At 34.3% G+C, this 15,782-nt stretch overlaps 1 protein-coding gene across 4 annotated transcripts in view; it reads right to left on the bottom strand.

Annotated features, from left to right (window-relative positions):
* Nucleotides 1–15,570, bottom strand: part of FSTL5 (follistatin like 5) — an 813,978-nt gene extending 798,408 nt beyond the window's left edge. For 2 of the 4 annotated variants that reach the window (XM_073232528.1, XM_073232527.1), the window contains exon 1: nucleotides 14,953–15,569. The gene's annotated coding sequence lies outside the window, so the exon portion shown is untranslated. Of the gene's footprint in view, nucleotides 1–14,952 lie in introns of all 4 variants that reach the window. The other 2 variants (XM_073232529.1, XM_073232526.1) reach the window with 2 other exon arrangements.
* Nucleotides 15,571–15,782: the final 212 nt, after the last annotated feature.

Below are 15,782 nucleotides of genomic sequence, written 5' to 3'. Positions count from 1 at the left end.
AGTTATTCATTATCCACAAGTAAATCACTAGATCTATAATTAAAGTAGTCTTCATCATATTTTCTTTATGTCCAGCTCATTTTAATATATTTTTATAGTTTTTGTTAAGTTTCAGCATTACAGAAAAGTTGCAGATAGTACATATACCACATGCTAGACAGTAACCATACCCAAAACCTTGTTTTCCCTATTGTAAACATTCATATGATACATTTGTCACAATAAACCAATATCATTAAATTATTAACTAAAATCCATAGTTTGTACTTATTTCCTTTGTTTCATTTATCGTCTTTTCTTTCCAAACATCTCACTGGTGCTGTCACATTACATTTACTCCTCCTGTTTCTGCAGGCTCTTTTTACTGTGGTCTCACTTGTTTTCTAATTTTTTTTTTTTCAAATTTTGTGAATGTTATTATCTGGGAATTAGTTTCTAAATTTGTCTGTTTATTTTTAGGTCACTCTTTCTGCCTTAACATAGAGATGTTGCTTTCCAAATAATGCCAATCAAGTCCAACATCATGAAGGATTTCAAAGGAAGCTGTTTTTATAATAGGCAAAAATTAGATTTTAAATTTACATTAGTTCTTTGATGCTTGGTTTTTCTAAGTGTGCACTATAATAAATGCCATTTCTTTGTAGTACAGAATAATCCCTACACTGTATTGTGAGAAAATACAAAATAGGATGATAAATACAAATTGGATTCATCTTTTTGTACACAATTTAAGTTCAAATTCTACTGGCGATCCATTTTTGTATCCTTCTTCAGAAGAGGCTTCCTAGAAGCATTTGTTCTTGTTTGTATTACTTCTGTAGTTTATCTATTTCTTATTCATTTGTATGTACAAACTTTATATGCATAGACTACTTAAGTAAATGACCAGCATTTATACCTGGATGACTGCAACCTGCCTACATTACCTACACCACAATCTGAGTTACTTGTAATCAGGCAGATTGCAGGTCAATATTTAGTGAAATTTGATATCTAAAATTAATAAATAAATAAATATTAAATATTAAGGCAATCAGAACTTTCCCATATTAGATGAGTTTGTGAACAAATTAGATTATTCTGTACTGGTTGACCAGTTCTTGTTTTCTGATATCCACAACGAGCCTATCATTAAAAAATCCCCAAACACAATTCAAAATAGAGTGAGATAAAATACACTAGTAATATTTTTTTAGTGTGATAATCATTGTGCCACCCTAAGTTCCCTTTCTGTCTTGAATTTGGAGTTTTATTGTGTTTTCAACCATTATATCTAGTATTAAATGATTCTAGTGCACCTTCAACTTTCAATATATCAACATAATACTCTATGGAAAATGTAATTATCTGCAAATTGAAAGTATGAAAACTTAAATTGATTTGAGTTATAGAGCATATGTATGTATTTACATCATACCATTATAAAAATAGATTATTTATTTCAAGGTAAACATGATTAAAGTAATGTCAATAATAAATTATCATATGTGTAGTTTAGTTCATCCGCCCAAAGAGATAACCATGCTCATCTTAAACATACTTAAAAAAAAAAGTATTCTACAATGTAACACAAGAAATGATATGAAACTCTTTGAAGTCCATGTGATTTATTACCACACTTTGGTTTTCTGAGTCAGGTATTATTAACTTGCATTCCAAAAGGAATGATCTGCCAAACTATTTTACAAATGAATGTAGCTTATATAATGTGAAATGATTGCTAAGTGCTATAATGTTACAAGGAGTAAACTCTTGAGAAGTATCATATTTAGTACTCAGTCTAAAAGAATATACATAAAAAAGGGAAAGGAAACAGAGCAAAATATTTGACAATAGTCTACCCAATCCTGAGTGAGGAAAAATAAAGCAAAGCTAAAATCTAAACACTTTGTTTGTACAATTCACCATATAAACTTACCTGTGAGGCTTATAAATAGAGTTCTATAATATTCAAAAGTTATTAAAATATCAACCCCCCAAAATGAAGTAGTTGAAGTATGAAATCTGTTTAGGAATATATAAAATATCTGGAAATGTGGGGTAATTGAAATGAGTCCCATAAATGTTGAGTCTAATCCCAGTTAAAATCAAATGACTTAATCTTACTTCTCTCATTATTAAATTAGATGATATTAAAGATTCCTCCCACTGAAAAGCCATTTAGATTCAGTTAATTTGTCTGTATATTTACATCTTCATTGGTATAGATATACATATATATTCCTGGTAAAAATGTTACCTTAGGATTTTACTTAATTTGCAAGTCACTTTCAATATTATGTTCAGTTTGACCTCTGTTTGTAAGATAAAATACTTGGAGTATGCCAGAAATGAAAGTTCTAATATTCCACCATTTAGTGGTAAGATTTGAATGAAAAACAAAGAGATAAATTGCATTAATAAAATAAATTTTATTTTCCTTCTACATTAGGGAAAGTTTTAATTTATGATGCTTTTGCTTTTTGCCAACAATTTAGAATTTCTTAATTAAAAAATAAAGGATAATCAGGATTGCATTGGAGTAATATCTTTATTAGAATGTTAGATACTCAAGAGATGAGTTACCTTGAAGAAATAGGCACTTGAGAAACCCAAGTGCTTTATAGATAAACATAGTAGGCCTAATGTGTTTTCATTGAAGACTTTGGGCACTGAAAAAAGCTTGCATGGAAAATATGACACTGATATTACAGGATCCTTACTGTGGGTAAAATTGTAACATTTCCAGAATATCTCACCTGGCTTTGGTATATCTGCATGTCAGTAGGCATTCAGAGGTAGAAAGAGGTATGGCTTTAGTGCATTTGCGTCTTTCCTCAGGGGTGGAGAAGTTCATCTCCATATCAATGGGTGATTACCTGGGCAACAGAGGGCTTATCTGTACCTGAGAGGTGAAGGGGAGGCCGGTGTGGCTGATGCTGGAGCAGAAAAGAAAGACGGACTGGGACTGCAGTTTGTGAGAAATAAACGGGTTTTAAACTTTATTTCTCCCTTTGACTGATTTTGGTTTTTAGGGATATTTTGCCTTGGGATTTCCTTTCCCCAGACGGACACTTACTATGTAGAAACACAGCACTGGGGCCTCAGAGCCAGGCACGCCCACTTACGACTGACTGACTGTATCAGTGTGAACTTTAACCAGGAGGTCAGAAGCTTTAGACTCAGCCTTGGTTCTACCTTAAAAGCTCTTCAAAAGCTTTAGTGAATAACTTTCATGGTCTATGGAATCATGCCTGAGGCCAATAATTGCTCAATAAACAGTTTATTATTACTACTACTACTACTATTATTATTATATAGAATACAATTTCCAGTGATTCTATAAAATCAAGTTCTGGTTCTCTTGGGTAAATGGTCTAAGGACATACAAAGAAAATTTACAATTGAACAATTACTTCTAAAAAACATTGAAATGTCATACTCAATAAGCAAATTGTAAATAAAAAAACAGAAAGTACAATTTTCACTGTTAAATTAACAAAACCATAATATATAGCACTATGGTCAAATAACTCAAAGCATTACTAGCCTAAATGATTTGATGTGATTGTTTTAGAAAATAATACAATAGCTGTTTCTAAAGAATGATCAGGTGATTTTACCAAGTAATTCAACTTCTGGGAAATTTTATAGTAATAAAAATTTTGAATGGATTTCAAATATACATTTCAAAAGTTTGTAGACTGCTCAGTATACATGTTAGAAACTTCATGGCAAACAAGAGTAAATAATATATTAAATTACTAAAATGCAAATTTAATATTATCCAATAAATCACATAAGATATTAAATTTAAATGTCCTATAGAAAAAGGCAATTGATTCCAAATATATCATTATGCAAGGAAATAATCTATAAATTTAGTTTTAAATCCAGGATTGAGTAATACTGTCATAATGAAACTAGGTTAACAAGTTAATTAGTAATAAAAGTTTGCTTCCTTTCAAGAATGCTGCTATGTAAATGCACATTCTAACAGCATAGTAAGTTTTCAACTAAGCCCTTGGTATATATTTAAAAATCTCACATATGGAAGAAAATTAAGTCCCAATTTGAAAATGCTTTAAGTTAGAAAATTTTATATTTTCAGCAGAACTTTGAAAAATATCATGTAGCAAATTCTCAAACAAAAATAATCTGAGGTAGTTACTGTTTTCAAATTTATACAACATGTAAACATACAACATGCTGCTAACTGAAAACATCAAGTCGGTTGAAGATTTTCTGAAAGATTCATGTCCTCTAACTTTGGGCCAGTTTTTAAAAGTTTGAAAGGATGCTGTTACAGGTATTTGCATAGAACAAAAATTTTAAGTTTAAGTCCAGTGTATGTAAGCTAACCAGTAAAATTTTAGGATATGACCTACCATATTCTTAAGACTTTCACTGACTTAAGTTAAGCCTAGTAGTGTTTTATAAAAGCCCCTTGAATACTAGGACTCTAGTATCATTTTCTCTTTTTTAGATCAACATCCCTGTGCTAAGATCTAGAAAGTCTCAGTATCACAGAGTGGGGTCGGCCCAGTATTGCAACAATTTATAAATCAAAGCCATTTACCTTCTGTATTAATAGGACAAAGAAATGTAGAGAGAAATGGTAAAACTCCTTCAACAATTTAAATGATCTTGAATTTCACAACTTCAAAAAAGGTTATTTTTCATTTAAAATATATCTTTATTTCCTATATATGAAGAAGACTTTTGAAGAAAACACTGACATTAGAAAGCTAGTATCAAAATATCCTTAATTCTTTCTTGAGCTCCTTCTACTGATTTTCAGACTGTTGGAAACCTAAATGATATGTTCCACAAAACATATAATTAATGAGATGTCCACCCAAGGCAGCCAGGATTGTGAGCAGTTTTTGGAGCTGGGCACAGATTTCTATTCCAGACATTATCAATTAAGTCATACTATTTGTGTACAGAGAGGGAATAAACTTCAATGAAAGCCTTTCTCCTTCCTCAGGTCTCAAGAAACTTGGGAAATAGGTAACTTGCCAAAAGAAAATACAAACAGTTTGTAGAGGGTTTTATTTGAAATCTTTGCTGTCATAATTGCAAATATGTAGACTTAAAATACAAAGTATTTTTTTAGAAATATTCTCTTTACTTTTAAACTTTTTCAGCTCAATTATTTATGGCTTCATGAGAAATCTCACCAAAGGAAATAATTCAGGCGGAGCACTGGCCCAATTAGTGCAAGTTCTCCCAGGCTTTACTATTTTGTAAACGCACTAAAGTTTGAGGTTGTGCCAAAGCTGAAATATTATGAATCTAATTGTTGTGTTTATTTTGTAAAATTGTGTATATATTTTTATTACATTTATTTCCTTTTGCTTTTCCCTTACATAGTCCTATGATGTCACACTTTCAGTAAAAAAATAACATAATTACATAATAAATAATAAATACTGTGGTTTCTCTAGCATGTGCAGGAACCCAAGGCAGTCTAAACATTTCTCATTCCCGAATAATGCCGCTGTGTCTAGGATCATGGATCATTTGATAAAAATACAAGCTCACTAGATCACTGCCTCAAACAAACATGATTTTAGAGGACTTACGTTTTCTATGAAAGAATATGAAATTCTCAACAAATAAACTGTACAGTGAACAAAGAGTAAAAACAAATTTTCAGAAATAAGCTTTAAGTCCCAGGATTTAATTGCAACATACTCCGTATAATGCTTTTAAAAATGCAAGAGTTAGTCTAAGTAACATATTTTAAATATATTGTTACACCAAAGAGGGGAGCTAACTTTCATTAATGAGAAAAATCACATATAAAATGAATAAATGGTTTTCACAATGGGAGACTTTTGTGGTTTTTTGCCAGTAGCTTGACATTCAAGAATGAGATATCCCTAAGAACTCAAAGATATTCCAAATATCTCAAAGAGAGGTATTCCAAAGAACACATACAAATGGGAAACAGGTTTATACAAAGTTGCTCAATGTGACTAATCACCAAGGAAATGAATATCAAAACCATGAGGTATCACTTCACACCTGTTAGGATGGCTGTTATCAAAAAAGACAAAAGATAATGTGTTAGTGAGGAAATGGACTTGTGCACTCTTGGTAGAAATGTAAAATGGCACAGCAACTATGGAAAATTGTATAGAGGTGCCTTAAAAGTTTTAAAATAGAGTTACCGTGTTTGCTACTAATCCCACTCCTGGTTATTTGTTCAAAAGAATTGAAAGCAGCATCTCAAAGAGGTATTTGCACTCATGTCCATTGCAGTGTTATTCACAATAGCCAGAAGTCATGTTAATGTGTCATAAACTGCTTAATGGGCAGCTCATATCGGCACCTAAGAGAGCCCCTGTGTTAGACAGCACTCTTGCCCCTTAGTAATCTTCCACCTGTTCCACTTTTCATCATCACACTTATCAATGCTGGACATTATGCTCTGTCTTTATTGGTTTGCTTATCATCTGTCTTTCCACAGAAAGAGGAGAGGGAACCATGCCTCTATCATTCCTGCTCACAGCCCAGTACCCAAAGGGCACCTAAAACACAGTTAGTGCTTAATCAGAACTCACTGAATTAATCATTTCTTTTATAATAAATGATTTTAATGTTTTTAAGGAAATTATTATTTCCTAAAATCAAAAATTGGATTCATGCACCAGTTAATTTTCTTAGCTTCTGTCAAAATAAAATTACCTTATAAAGGATATGAGTACAATGATCTTTTTCTATTTTAATACCTGTCAGTAAAATAATTATACAATTGTTTACCAAATTTCAACCAAATAAACAAGAACAAAATTATTAGTACTGTAAGTGTGATATTCTTTTAAAGATGACATTCTTTGAAAATGTGACATTTTTCTTCCAACGTAAATATAAAATCAATTTCTTACACTTTTCCTAGATAGCAAATATAAACATTTCACCTTCTACATAAATAATTTCTATATCATCTGTAAAGCAAAATATTAAATATAAATTCCTGTTTTGCATGAGAGATTCATGCTGCATGAAATAAATAGTAATGATAAAAACTCCTTTTGTGTGGAAATAGAGTAGATTACCAAAATCTAAAATCAGGCAATCCATGAACATAAATTATATGTACAAAACACTATGCAAATGCATTATAATCTTACATGTACAAAACACTACATAATAGAAATAAACATTAAAACAAAAAAACCTCAATGAGGATTAAGTAATAATATGTACATAAAGTAACTTTAAACTGCAAACTTTGTACACAGGGAAGGAATTCCTAGGCTTCTTCCTTTAAAAAGAGTTTAAGATTAATTAGGAAGAACAGCCTAAGACACATTTAAAAAGTCAAAAAGCAAAGCCAGACTGTCCGCTGCAGAGTCAGATCATCAATGCTGGGAATGAGAGAGAAGAGCACGGTGGCACTCCAGCAAAGGGGAAAGACTCAGGTTCAAGTAGAATTTGAACTGGATAGAGCAGACATCTCTTTTTACCAATAATATATGGCAACGGTGATGTGATACCACTCTTGGGGTCGCGTTATATGTCAAAGGAAAGATTTTCAGATGTAATTAATGTTCTAAGTCAATTGACTTGTGTAAATAAAAAAGGAGATTATTTTGGTTTGACCTGACTGAATGAGGTGGGCAAGCAGATCTGGAGGCCAGCGGCTGCAGGAGTTAGCAAGATTCCTACTTGGCCTTGAAAAACCAATCTTGCATGAGTTCTTACTGTCATCAGCCAGTGATCCTGGAGGAGGAAACTGAGCCTCAGATAAGAGCTGAGCCCTGGCTAACATACTGATGTGAGATCCTGAGCACAGGACCCAGTTACCCTGTACTCAGACTTGTGACCCATGGAAACTGTTTAAGCCACTAAGGTTATTGTAATGCAACAATAGAAAACAAATCCTTACATGTAAACAAGAAATGGACATTTTGGTGATATCCAGGGTGACACCAACATAACTACAGACACATTGAAAAGCACACGTGAGCATGATATGTTCTTATACTGTGACTGGAACATGGCTGGAAACAGAGCAGTGGGGTGTAGGTTGAGATTCCTGAAAATACAACAGTCCAAACAGAGCATTGTGTTTGTAGTGAGGGAAAGGTTCATGCTTTATATTTTGATCCATCTATGTTTCACATATGTGCATTGCAGCAAATAGAAGAATATTGAAAACAAGCAGAGAAATAGAGAAATTAGAGATCCACTGACGTTTTCTGAACATAGGGAAATTCGAAAGCTTACTTTAACCAAGAGGAATCCCACAAGGTATGAAGTCTCTGTCAGTAAAGCATAATGATTATGATCACATAGCTGGCTTCAGAAAGAGCTCCAGCTGAGCCCCAGATCTGTGGGCACCACAGCTCTTTAAGCTCTGGTCTCTCACTACCTACTTCAAAGGGTGTTGTGCATATAAAATGAAATGATATTTAAAAATATTTAACACCATGCATGGCATATCATGATCATCACAAATTTTAGTTGTTATTATTACTATTAATTATTATTGCCACAGGAAGAAACAAACCAGGGAGATCAAAGTAGAGAATTTCAAAATAATTCTGGTTGAGATGTGGGGCTGCTTGGAGCAAGGTAAAAATGATAGAAGAGAACAGAAAAGAGAATTAGATAAAGCTAAGTCACAAAAAGAGGGATGTTAAATCTTGAAGACTCACTGCATGTAGGGGAGTAAGAATGGTGTGAACTCAAAACATCTATGAGATTTCAGACCTAGGGGATTGTAAAAAAAGTGTTCCTTAACTGACAGGCAGAAAAATGAGGGTAGGGGACCATGTTAGGGACAAGATAATCAGTTCACGGGGTTTGTGCTATCACTATGAAATCAAGAGTTAAAATGTCTAGCAGACCTTTGGAAATACATTAATAGAGCTCAAATCTGGGCCAGGGCTATAGATTTGGAAGATATCTGTGAAAAGACCATAATTGTAACTGTTGGATTGAATAGATTTCCTTCAGGGCTCCAAAGAATACCAGGAACAGTAGGTCAAATGAATAGTATACAAACAAGTGCAGAAATTTCAAGGTTAAAAACGTTTTTACTAGGATTCATTTTTCAAAAGTAAAACACTGGGTATTGCCAATAACTTTAGTAAAAAGCCCTATAAATCTCTCACTTTTGCGTTAAACTTTCTCCACATATCAAACTTTTCTATCTCCTTTGGGATCCATTTAATAAGGACATCTCAAAACTTGGATAATGAGGATTCAGCAGGGAATCTGATGCAAGCCCTTGGCTCACCTGGGAGCTGTGTTCTAATTACCGACACCAGTATTCACCTCTCAGAGTCGGTCAGCCTAAATACTATGTAAAAACAAGAGCATCAACTTGTGGCCAACATTCCTCTTTGTACCTCAAATAGAGTAAGAAACAACAGTACTGAATGTTTCCTAAGTATTTAACAGCCCACTTTTAGTATTAAGAGCCCACTTTTAGTATTTTGCTTCAAAACCACTAATTTTGATTACTTTATTTCATCTCATACATTATTTGAAATATTGACAGCTAACCAGTTGGAAGGTTTAAATGTGAATAGCAGTTGGTAACACAAGAGCTAGCAATGCACTGAAGTTCAAGATTGTTACTGACATTTGGGATCCAGTAGGACATTTTAGGGGGGAAAAGAAACTCTTGAGGTCTTGAACTCTCAGGAAACATAAATTACTCTATTCTATGGTTTCTTACTCTACTCAAGATAGAAAGGGAAGTACTGTCTACTGCAAGTGCCATGAAGAGTCTATGAGACCAAATAAGTAACGTCTAATATTAAACACAGAGGAAAACTCCTTAAGACACTTGGTATTGCGCATTCCAAAGTGTGTAAACTAAAGAATACGTACCATAAAATCATTTCAGTATAACTTAATCATTAAGGGAAAGATTTGGCAAAAGAGGGGAAAAAATTCACATTTAGTAAAGAAAAAAACCTGGTATTAAATAAGACACATCCAATGAATATTTGATTTAAACAGAGGTAGTAGAAGTACACAGTGTAGCTGCAAGAGGGATGAACTTGGTGTGATTGCCTTATCTACTTATTCTTCGTTGTCACCATGGGCTGGAGCGGTGAAGAGCTTTAATCTGAGTATCTGCTTTCTTATATCTAAAATGAAGATAATACGAATTTTTACATTGTTCTGTAAATGTTAAATGACTTAATATGGATAAATATCCTAATATGAATAAAATACATATGTGCATATAAATGTAATTCTGAATAACATATATATGTACACATACAAATTCTTTGGATAGTATCTTTTTCAGTCTTTTTCTTCTATAAGCAGATCCAGGCTTAAAGACCTTAAGCTCAATAGCAAGAGGTAATCTATCATGAGGCAGCAAATATGTTTTCTCTTGGGAAAGGAAAATGGGACCACCTACTCCATCCTGAACGAGGCAGTTCCCTCTGGCTGACACCTGGGCCGCAGCAATTACTGTGGCTTTGAGAGAAGAGCACAAACCACAAGGTGCAAGGGGGCATTCACCACTTTACGTAAGTACGTTTACTTTGAGAGTTTTAGAAATTAGAAAAAAAATAAGGCCTTGGTGGTCATTAAAGCACTATCTAATGTTTGGTGGAAGTGGTCCAATAATACCATGAAAGGTAAATTATTTCTATTTCATCATCATCTTTGGGGAATTCAGTCTTGTATGTTTTAATTGCTACCTTAGTGCCACTTGCACAGAGACCATGTATCACTAAAGTAAGCTTCTTTTAACTGTCAATTACAATGAATATACTCAAGTAAAACTCAATGAAAAAGGTATTTTCAAATCTTTTGCATTGTGCTGTAAAATTGCTAGCAGTGTCATGAATCAGTTAAGAGTGGGTATAATATTCTCTGTATTGACATGCAAATGAACTCACTAAGCAACCACTTTGCTTTAGAGATTTACATAATTTGCTACCAACAGCCACATTAAATTAATATTAATTACCTGGTTTTAAAGCAAGAAAGTTCAGAGTTAAGCTACACTTCTTCCCACATTACAACACGTCTATGCATGAAAACGTCTACATAAGGAATAAAAACATTTTAGGTGTAGGAATATCCAGGGTCTGTTCCTTAGAAATGCATGGCTTACTACCCTAAAATGTATAGGAAGTACATCTGATGCATCTCTTTCAGAGAGAGTAACTTTCAAATTCTTTATCAGAACTCATATTTTCTCAGAATCAGTGTAGTACTGTAAACTCTTCATTATGCACACATCCATTCTGTTTCTTATTGGTAGCCAATTTTCAGTCCCAATTGTCCCTTCTTGCCAATCAGCATGAGAGCTCCTGAATGACATTTTCATGGCAAGACTCTTGTGTACTCAGGCATACTAGTATAACCAAAAAATTGCAACAATTAGAAGACACATTTGACACTAAAAGTTATATATTGTTTTGTACCTTATTATGTCAATTATTTTTGTCTTTTGTATTAAGTAGCATTTCTTAAACTTGCATGTTTCAGATCATTCCCTCATTTTGATTGCATGTTTATGGTAGTAGAATTTACCAAAAATTGTATACATATATATATATATATTACTTGCACACATGCACACTCACATACTTATTATATCAAGCACTTATGCTATTGTTTAATTCTTCCTCTTTCAGAAAACCCATATTAAGACATTGGAATTCTGAATTTATCAAAAACACTATTTCATCTATTTTAATAATATTAACTTCCTCAAAGCCAAGGTGATGAAATCACAAGGGACCAATTGCTTTGTTATATGGTCACTAATTTAATGGGAAAATTAGGATTTTCCACAAGGGACTCTACAGCTCACCTTAACTACATTATGCTCAAAGGACATTGGAGGTGTTGAAGCAGAAGGTGATTAAGTCTGTTTGGCAAAGGATAATTGGTCACATGGCTGTTACAGTGATGTAAACAACAGGAAGCACTTTTTTCTAGCATATTGGTTCACAAGAGTCTTTTGAACTTTATATAATATACTAAGTAATAAAAAATACCAAAGATAGAATGGTGATTTGGGGCAAATAAAAAGGACTAATAGAAACATATTACTCAAGGTCTTTGGGCCTCATTGATAAAAGAGCATTAAACATGAAAAATCACCCTCTTCAAAGAAAATTTTCAATAAACTATTGCTCATAATTTTTAATATAATTTTAAGTTACTTTAGAAAAGGCAATTCACTAAAATGTCATAGCAGATTTCAAGTTTATTATTACTTTCTTACTATATTGTAGATGGAAAAAAAGGGAAAGTAATATGTAGCTTCAATAACACAAAACACAAATTGTTTCACCTTTTATCTTAAATCCCACGAAACATACATATTCATTTTATTTGTAAGGAAAAAAGACATCTATCTAGCAATATCTTTTTCTGATTTTTGTCTAGATCAAAGTACTTTAAGAAATTGAGAAACCATTAAGAAAAACAACTTGAGCATGTCATGTGACTTATAATTAAATGATTTCAATACTTTTCTATACACTTTTTAAAAGTCATCTTCTTGAAGCAAAAAGTGCTGTATACACTCGCAGTGCTCACACAAAGAGATGAATTAATGCTTCAGCAGGCTAGCCACTGTTGTATTAAATATTTTTTTGAATTTCACATGGTCAAGTTACATGAAAATCTAGCCATTTCTTTGTCGAGCAAAGAATTTATGAAGGGCCACCACAATGGATATCTTTAATAGGTGTCTTTAAAAGTTGGCAATTTCATTTGTTTACAGTAAGAATCATATTCTGTATCCAAGTAGAATTCCTTATGTGCTAAATTTGGGTGTATTATTGTCACCTAATTTCACTTAAGAGCTAAGATATAAAAGTTATATGTTTAAAAAAAAATCGGGAAAATATTTCTAATAATTTAAATTTGCAATCTCATTGAATCTACCTTGCCGGTTTTATTATTGCCAATGGCATATTTTATTTTAGCTTTTAAAATCATTTCACTGACAACACGAAACTTCATCTGAAAGAATTCCAGATATTGGTAGTTCAAGGGAACTGTTTATAATTGAGTATATATATTGGAAGGCATATATCTTGGAAAACTTTATGCAAAAAAATTCAATAAGCTACTCACATATATTAGGGTGAATATAGTGTTTAGTTAACGCTACTGCCTTTCAAGTAAGTTATAGAATAAAATAAGTACTGATGTTTCAATATAATAAAGAAAAATTAAAAGAACCCATGATTTTGCTTGAAATTCCATTTTCTAAGTGTTTATACTAATATAACTAGTTTTAAAAAGAACATTTCATATGTTAAGAAGAATATAATTACTCTATATTCATTTAAATGAGGCTGTTTGGTATAAGCTTCAGGGCCCAATGTTCCATATATTCCTAGTGTGATTCTCTACCTGCTTAATCTTTAAAAATTTGTATCAATATTTCATGTAAGATCACATGACTGACAGGAATCTACAGAGAACATCTGCTTAGGGTAAAACATGGGAACAACTTAAGAGGATTACATCTGACCTCTAGTATTTGCTATATATCCGTTTCTTGTAGCAATCACTCTCATGTAGGATTATGCTGTAAATAAAATGTAAAACCTCTACACAGATAAATTATTTTAAATCATAAACTCTAAAGCTAAAATTCATCCTTGTAAGTGTAATGCAACTAGAGTAGAAATTTTTATAATTATTAAAAATAAACACGTCTTTAAGTTTACTTAATGTACTCTTTAGTTGCTGAGAAACAGTCTAGTCAGCTAAATGATACTAAGTTTGAAACAGCTTATATTTTACCCATTCCTATTAATATAGGACATCTAGTTGCAATCTGAACTCTCTCCCTAGAATTGAAAGAAACCCCCACCCCCATGTTTTTCCAGCCATCATTTATGTTTAATGTCACTAAATGACATAAGTGAAATATCTGAATTCTGTTTATCGGACAAACTATCATGCCTGTCAAATAGTTATGTATCGTAATAAGAAATACACAGAGCACCAGCCAACTTTTATCATTTAATAATTGCTCACTATGAGAAGTACTGTTCACTGGTTTTCGGCACTGAATTCTTTCTGCATACACGCTCAAAACACACTGCCAATCGACAAAAGGAACATAGCTTCAAAAGAAAATCTCCTAAGTAGAGAAAAGCTCTCTGTTAAACATGCAAGAGGTTAAACATTGCTGAAAATAGCGAGACATTTTCTCAGCCCCCGCTCCACAGTTCCATTCAATTACCAACAGCAGCAGTGACTATAATACAAGCTAATACTGTATTATTGAATCAGAGCTTCCCATTTAGACCCACCTCTAACCTGAGCGAGTGGGGAGGGGATGACAGTTACTAGTCAATAGCAGAACAAACAGCCCCCAACTAGGAAATGCACATGACCTTGGGGTGTAGAATTCTCAGACTGAGTTTCACAAGTTTTATTTGGATTTACTGCATAACAACACATCTAAATGAACCCAGCATTGGTACAAATTCTCCTGTCCCCACCACCTCCCTCCAAAAATGTCAGGAGAGCTCTACACTTTGCAGTCTATGCTTTAGAAACCAGAGGAAATACTGATTATTCAGAGATTAGTCCACTCCAATATATTTTAAGATTACGTTTGTTCTAAACAACTTGTTGGTTGATTTATTTAATGCAATTTACTAACGTATTTGGCGTCTTGCATTGAAAGGTTCTTGTTCCCTGATCCATGCTGAAAGTGTTGCTCTACAAATATTTATATTTATAAAGCAGGATGTAACATGATCACATCAACTTCACCAAAAATATAAAAATAAAAAATTAAGCCCTCAACTTCCACTCTTGAATTCAGTGCATGATCACCAATAAATGCTCTTGCAATAATAACAATAATAATAATTGCAATTATTACCAAAAGTCCCGTTTTAAATTATAAAAATAATCATAACTTGCTTCTAAATTTGTGTATGGCAATATGCATTAATTTCCCATTTGTAATAATTTATAACAATATTTTTTTCTTACCTTATTTTAGTAGTCAAAAGTCTCCCAGAAAGATTCCTAAAACGGTGTGGGTATATAAATTGCAGTAATAATAATAATTTTTTTAAAAAACTAAAAGATCGTCTTAGCTGTGAAAAGATGAAAATAGTTTGGTGTAGAACTACAGAAATCTCCAAAGTCACGCCTGAATGGGCGCCCAGGTGGCAAGCGGAGGACTCTCTCCCACGTCCGGCACCACACTCCTTTGTCGAGTCGACCTGGTCCTGCCGGGCAAGCGGGTCCCGCAGGGCGCAGAGGGTGCAGGAGGGCGTTGCCTCGAGGCGCTGGGGCCGCCTGTCCGTCGGGTCCCGGGCTCCTCACGACAGCACCGCGGACAGCACCAGCTCGCTCGCCTCCAGTTAGGCTCAGCCGCTGAACTGGGCTGATTCCCGCGCCTCCTCCCCAGACCGGAGCTGCTGCCACTCAGCCAGGGCGCGCCCCGCCCCCGCCATCTGACGTAACTACTTGCATATCGACTCTGGGGGCGGCGCGGGGCCGCCCCCGTTCTGGGGCTTCTGCGGGGCCAGCTGGAGCGGCACAGCCTAGGCTCGTGAGCAACGTGGGCTTCATTGGACTTCGCGACCCATCCACAGCCAGTCTTGGGGACACTAAATGCTCCGGCGCCGGGGCGGCTTTGCCTTGCCAGGCTGCCGTCTCCGTGCGCCCCACGAATCGCGGCGGGCCCAGCGCCGGCGGGGGGCGGGGAGCGGGGCCCAGAGCGGCTGGGGGACGGAGTGGTCCTTTGAGCCACCCCAAAACACCCCCTGATCCTTTTGATCTTGCTGGCCAAACTTTGCTTCTTTTCCTGCTAT

Source organism: Manis javanica, chromosome 3 (assembly GCF_040802235.1).
Source record: "Manis javanica isolate MJ-LG chromosome 3, MJ_LKY, whole genome shotgun sequence".
NCBI classification, from domain to species: domain Eukaryota; kingdom Metazoa; phylum Chordata; class Mammalia; order Pholidota; family Manidae; genus Manis; species Manis javanica.
The sequence above is the reverse complement of the archived record's forward strand: the minus strand, read 5'-3'. Positions and strand labels throughout refer to the sequence as shown.